A 7,453-nucleotide genomic window follows, 5' to 3' on the forward strand; every position below is an offset into this window, starting at 1 on the left:
TGTCTGTTCCTCTACTCAAGCATATGCCTCAGAGAAAGAATTCAGATGTGTTCTGAAATTAATAACCAAGTGGGAGGTGGGGGTGGGGGATTGGAGGTGGAATGGACTTGCCAGATAACATGCTCTTTTATCTGCTAGATTTTTTAAAAAAAAACTTAAAGTTAAACATTACTGGGAAACAGAGGTGATACAGGTTGACCACCTCAGCATTTTAAATTAGTCAAATGGAATCTGTAAAATGCAAACACAACCCCCTCAGTGGTGTCTTTGTCCTGAGTGAGGAAGGGTGGAGGATGTGAACCTGCAATCGCCTGAGGCAGTGAGTGTGGAGGGAAAGGAGCAAAGACCGAGGAATCAGGAGACCTTTGCTCAAGTCGGCTGTAGCTTCAGTGAGCTGTGATACTGTTAACAAATCATTTAACCTTTCTGAGACTCATATGGTCAAGGGAATAATGATCCTACAGGGTTGTTATGAGTCTTTACGTGTCTCAAATTTCCTTTCCCTCTTTTATCTGATCTTTAAAATGAAAAAATAATATTTACCTTATTGGCTTACAGGGAAGCATACTGAACTTAACAGTTGATTCTCTCTTGAGTCTAGGCTTTAAAAAATAGACTTACCAAAAATTTAATAAATTATTTGTAGTCCTCAGCTTGATCTTCTCCATCTCTCCTTCATTTTGACCAATTTACAATACTTGTACCTAGAGCAGGGGTGGGCAACCTGTGGCATGCGTGCCAAACATGGCACGCCAGTAACTTTTGCTGGCACGCAAAAACCTCTCATATAATCTTCCATTTACAATTTTTTTCTTAATATTGACTTTTTTATTTTTCAGATAAATTCAGTGTAGGTGCATCTTAGATAAATAAATAATTTTACATAACAAGTTATCTTAAAGACCATAGACATGGATTGACGAGAGAGGGGAAGAGCAATATCTATGCCTCTGCCTTAACTCTCCCTGCCTTCCTAGATCCGACCAGTGTTTTGGTTTCATCCACATACGCTTGTGAATCTTTGTTCTCAGTGATGAATTTTGTTAAGTCTCATAATAGGAGTAGCCTGACTGATGAAAGTAGTAGCTCGTGCATATCTCTGAAGGTCACGAAATATAAACCTGATGTAAAATCTCTGTCATCAGTGATGCAACAGCAAAAGTCCCACTGATAATATCAAACGGAGTTATAAAGTTTTCTGTCGGACTATCAGTGTACATGTATACATTAAAAAATAAATGTATTTTTCATCATCATATACAGTGGTTTTGTCGCTTGAATGAATTTTATTATTTCTTCAAGGTTCTTCACATATGTATACCTTAAGAGATATCAAGTAGGCATAACATGTTCTCAAAAAATTAGGGTTGGCACGCAGAAGAATTTTGAGTCAGAGATTTTGCTGGTTTTGGCATGCACTCACAAAAAGTTTGCCCACCCCAATACTACGGGCTTAGTTAGAATTAGGACCAAGATAAATGAGAGAAGGTGAAAATCCAGTTATAGATACTTGTTTCTGCTCTTGTTAAACTCTATTGATTGCTCTGAAGTATCCCCAGCAAGCCTTTGGTGGCAATTGCTCAGTGTTGTTTATGCTTCTCTTTTCTTCTCAAGGCCTTTCCCAGCCCCACCTCAGCAAAGCCTATCGATGCCACAAGATATAGTTCATGTCTCCTGTGCTCCTGGAAGCCTTTCCTGACTCACACTTCTTGCTTCCCCACCCAACTCCTGTAGGATGCGACCTTCCTTGGTACTCACTTTGTAATCTGTAAGTACCCTCACCTATTTCAAAGCATCTCTATATGTATGTCTACATGAGTTGGTCATATAATCAACTCATTAAAGATAGAGGCACAAGTCTCGGTCAATAGAGTGTAATGAATAACAGCTATTGTAGAAAATTAAAACTGTATTTAAATTAAATAATTTAAAAACAAAAGAAGAAAAAAATATCCATTATGCCCAAGGCCAGAAACATTTCCTATCAAACATAAGAAACTCTAATTTTGCTTTGGACATCCAGGTCACTGAATAAATCTTTGATTATTTGTTTAGTCTAGATACTGTCTTCACTCCCTACTTTGCTCCATGAATTTAGGCCACAGAAAACTTTGATGGCTGAAATGTGCTTTTAGTTACAAATAAACATGCAAAAGCTCTGCCAAGAGCTGTCTGTGACATGTTGCTTACCTTCCTCCTCTAAGTTTGCAGAGCTGATATGATCTGGATTAAGGAAAAAGGAGGTCTTTAATATTTTTACCTTAACCTAAAGCTTTTCATTTTTTTCATCATAAGGTATTCCACTTGTATAACAGGTTTTTGTTTGTAATGATCTCAGCAGAAAATCAGAATTCTGGCTTTCAGAGGCTTGACTATTTTATACACCACCTAAGCATTAGTATTGAATCCACAAGGCACATAAACAACTTGTACAAATCAGGTGAATATTAATTCCAGACACTATTATTAGTGATGCTCCCAGGTTAAATACCAGGAGCTTGAAGCTCCAGCGTCAATGAATACTGCTAGTTTTAATTAACCTGCATCTACATGAACTCCATTAGTCTTGGATTTCAAAACACCCTGGAAGCAGAGCAGCTAATCGTTTGGAATGTGAAGGAAATTTTGTGCCTCTGCTTGCAACATTTTGCTGATTATAAGGCATTGCATCAATGTGTTCATTTAACTCTCACTTGAGTAAGGGTATAAAAGAGAGGATTGGTAGCATTCCATGTCTTCAAACTCTCTTATAAAAACTCACTCTATGCAAGGTTTTTTCTGATTATAAGGCATAGCATTAACTTATTAATAACTTTTCAGGGAAAACAAAAGAACCAATACATTCAATTGCTACATCAACTAGAAAGCACATCCCTATTAACATGGGGGGTGGGGAGGAAGGGAAAACATGCTTCTTTGGCCTGAGGAAACCCCAATATTTCCTACACCCTTTTGCAGGTGCCACAAATGCCACCATCGACACTGTATTCCTTTAGTGTAAGGTTGTTAGAATGTAAACACCATCACCTGCCACATACACACTCCCCTAATAAGTAGGTTAGATTTAGAATTGTCATTAATAGTTTCTGTAGAGTAAAATAGTTCTGCAAGGTGCACACAGCAAGTAAATTATATTGGAAAAGAGAAAGAGAGTTTGAGGATATGGATTGCTACCAAAAGGAGGAACCTGTAAAGATAGAGCATCCAAAGAAAACCATGTTGCTAATACCGTACAATGCACACGGTGTTTACTAGTATTTTGGCCTGGGATAGAAAGGAGGAAAATATACTGGGATGGACCTTGGCCATTCTGAGACTGCACTGCTTCCAAAAGCCAGTGGAAGCAAGAGTAGAGTAGTAAGGTAAATGGATGTTGTTTGGTTTGGTTTTGATTTTAAACCAGGAAGTAGCAAGATCAAAAGTGTGCCTCAGCCCTAACCCGTTTGGCTTGGTGGATAAAGCGTCAGCCTGCAGACTGAAGGGTCCCAGGTTCGATTCCGGTCAAGGGCATGTACCTTGGTTGTGGGCACATCCCCAGTAGGAGGCGTGCAGGAGGCAGCTGATTGATGTTTCTCTCTCATCGATGTTTCTAACTCTCTATCCCTCTCCCTTCCTCTCTGTAAAAAATTAATAAAATATATTTTTTTAAAAGTGTGCCTCAGAGAGGTTCATCTGCTCTAATAATTTTACATGATGCATTTTTTCCCCTCCAGTGGACATTATCAAGGATGTCTCCAAGAACTCCTCACAATGTGAGTAAGCTGCTTAAATCTGAGAAAACTGTCCTCCTACAGAGTGTTGCTCTCACCACGCATGCTATCTAACAAATCCCTAGGACACAAGCTGGTGACGCCAAGTGATAGTGGAATAGGAATTATTGCTTTGTATCAAACTGCAAAAGGACTATAGCCATTTCTGCCTCCCAATTACATTGAATAATTCCTATTTTGAAGAAGATAATTCTATATGATGCTTACTTCTGCTTATGAAGACTGATGAGAAATGGACCATATCCAAGAATTGTATCATGAAAGCAAAAATACTGAAAATCCAGAGATTCTGCTCCTCCTTTGAACTGCAAAGGACATGACACATAATAGAGGTCTCTTGATTGGCTGGCACTTTTATGGATATAGAAAGGGTAGGTCTGAGGACTAAGTGGCAAAGACAATGAAACTCCGCTTATAGACAACAGGCTTTATTTTTTTCTTCTTAAATTCTTGGGGAATGGTACTGGAAACTTGGCATAAGAATGAAGACAAGGAAATGGTACATGAATCAGGCTGGTGGCAGGGACATTTCTCAGAATCTTCTCTCTCTCTCTCTCTCTCTCTCTCTCTTTCTCTCTCTCTCTCTGAAATTAAAAAAAGGGTTGCCCTGTCTAAGTGGCTCAGTTGGTTGGAGCATCATTCGTACACCAAAAAGAGGTTGCAGGTTCGATTCCCAGTCAGGACACATGCCTAGGTTGTGGGTTCTATCCCAGTCCAGGCCTGTACAACACAGGCAAGCAATTGATGAGTCTCTCATATGAATGTGTCTCTCTCTATCTTTCTCTCTCCCTTCTTCTCTCTCTAAAAACCAACAAAAACATCTTCGGGTGAGGAATGAATGAATGAATGAATAAATAAATAAGTAAGTAAGTAAGTAAATAAATAAATAAATAGCTGGAGGATTTAGAACATCCATGAATTGACACTTGAATTTCATTCATATACTAGAAAATATTTGTTCCCCAAGCCTTTGTGACATAGTTGAAAACATCCTTTATCTGCAACAAAAGACCAAGTTCTTGTGTACCTTCTCACTAAGCCATCTTATGATTTTGGACATAACTAATTTCTCTAGTTTTTAGCTACAGAATTTTTTAAAATGATGGTATAGCATATTAGTAATTATATCATGGGACTAATGTAAGTAACTAAATCACCTTTTCAAGTCTTCTCAAATGTGATGTTCTTTGACTAACCTATTTAAATTGCAAACAACCACATTCTAAATATTTCTTTCTACTGTTCTCTTTCCCCCAAGAAATGTATCTCCTACTAATATATTACATGATATTTTAAATGTTAACATTCCTCCACAAGAACATAAGCTCCCTAATGGCTTTGTTTATTTTGTTCTCTGAAGTACTCTCGGTACCTAGAAGTTTCTCAATAAATTAAACGAAATTATATGAATTCAAGTGGTGTCACCCACCTTTATAATCTATGCTTAATTCTTGTTTTACTGGGGAAAAATAAATAAGAAAAAATATTCTAAGCTTTTTTTAAAAAGCTGAAATATTTATCTGCCATCTAAATAAAAACTGAAATTTATATGACATCCTATCAGATTCCCGGATTTATTCTAGTTAAATGTGACTGCAGTTACGACTTTATTTACTCAGTTCACATAGACTTAACTTGTGTGAAGAAATGGTGACTACAACTTTAAAAGGCAAATCTCAGAGTCCAGTAGAGAACATTATTTAATATTAAAACAGACTAATGGAGGCAAAGTTCTACAGAAAACAAGTAGAACATTTAAAGGAAATGTCTAATTGGGAGGGCAATTGAGCATGATGATCAAAGTCCTTTGCTAATTGTCCTTAGGTACCAAGCAATTCCACTGTTGTAGAATGGCAAAGGGGAAACCACATCATGATTTACTAGGGGCTTGATTTTGTTAAATAAGCATAAAAGGAGAAGATTTTTTTGTTTGATTCAGGCTTCTAGGCATTAAAATAAAAATTTTGAATAAGCTTCAAAAGGGCACAGAATCTACTATGCGTCTGACACTTTTATATATTATATAATTTTGACTTTATATGGCAATGAGAGGCTATAAAAATGTGTTGATAGTCCCATTTCACAAATGAAAAAAATAAAAGCACATAAAAGTGCTTTGCCCAAGGTCATACAGCTGTTAAGTTGTAGTTTTCATCATAAGTCTAACCTGGGTTATTCCAAATTCAATGTTCTCCAAATTCAATGTTTTGTTTTTTTTACTGAGTTTTTTTTTAAGATTATTTGAGCTTACTCACTTTTCTAGCTCTGATAGGGGGCCTTTCAAATGTAATAGAGAGAAGTCTGGGTCTACCTTTCAAGCTGAGCATTGATAATCAAGTGAAATAGAGCAGTGATACCCAGGGCCTCTTGTGTCGATCCTATGATATTGTCATATTCTCAAGTACCTTATAAACAAATACAATTTCAATTGAAATAGCTTTAATATTGAGTGACTGTTAATACTCCGATTCTCTTGACATGCACTTGAACATATAATATAGTTGGTGAGCTCAGACACAATTTTATCAGTTACCACAAAAACACTTTAGTCCCTCATTTCCTACCAATTTTATCATGCCACTCCTGCCATCACTACCTACCACCATGAATGAATAACTTTGGCATATTTCTTATACTAAAATTTATGGAATAGTTGTCCTTACTACAGATATGCAAAAAGATCTGTCCCAGCCTCAAAGGCAACTTTGCAAATATGTGTTGTGTATGGTAACTACAAAGTCCATTTCTTCCACAGTGACTCATCTGAAGCCAGGATTTGGGTGATTATGTTAAGTGTTTAGTGACATCAAAGACATCATTGTCTTCCTTCAGAAGAGGTCAAGAGGTAATAACAGAGGTCCACCCACACTGGTCACTCACTCTTCTCTAAGTGCTGGGTTTCTCAGTAATATTTGTTTCTGTGCCTCCTGGAATTCTAATCTAAAAAATCATTTTTTGGATTTCTATTATCATTCCATGATTTCTAATTTGATTCTAAGACTTGATTTCCTCACTAGATTAAAAGTTTCATTTTTAATTAATTTTAATATATATTAAAACTGGCTCTTGGTGGCTCTGCTTAAAATTTTGGAATAACTTAACAAACTTAAATGTGATTGACACATATTTAAGTGTCAATAAGTGGAAGCTCTTATTAATAACTAGAGGTCCGGTGCATGAATTTGTGCACTGGGGGTAGGGGGGGGGGTTCCTTAGCCTGAATTGTGAGAGGGTGCAGGTCAGGTCAGGTCAAGGGACCACACTGGTGCAGGATTGGAGCAAGGGAGGGATGCGGGAGGTTGGCCAGCCAGGGAGGGACCACGGGAGGGCTCCAGGGCATGTCCAGCCCATCTCACTCAGTCTCGATTGGCCGGACCCCAGCAGCAAGCTAACCTACCGGTCAGAGTGTCAGGCCCCTGGTGGTCAGTGCACATCATAGCAAGCGGTTGAGCAGCCTTAGCATATCATTAGCATATTACACTTTGATTGGCTGAATGGCCAACCAGATGACCGGACACTTAGCATATTAGGCTTTTATTATATAGGATGAGGACTAGAAGATGTGAGTCAGAGCGAGGCTCAAATTTTCACTCAGCCAATTACTAATGTTATCACCTTAAACAATTTATTTCAACTCTTTGATATTTAGTTGCTCATCTTTAAAATAGCGATAATCCCTTTTA

The sequence above is a fragment of the Myotis lucifugus genome, unplaced genomic scaffold (assembly GCF_000147115.1).
Source record: "Myotis lucifugus unplaced genomic scaffold, Myoluc2.0 scaffold_1304, whole genome shotgun sequence".
Taxonomy (NCBI): domain Eukaryota; kingdom Metazoa; phylum Chordata; class Mammalia; order Chiroptera; family Vespertilionidae; genus Myotis; species Myotis lucifugus.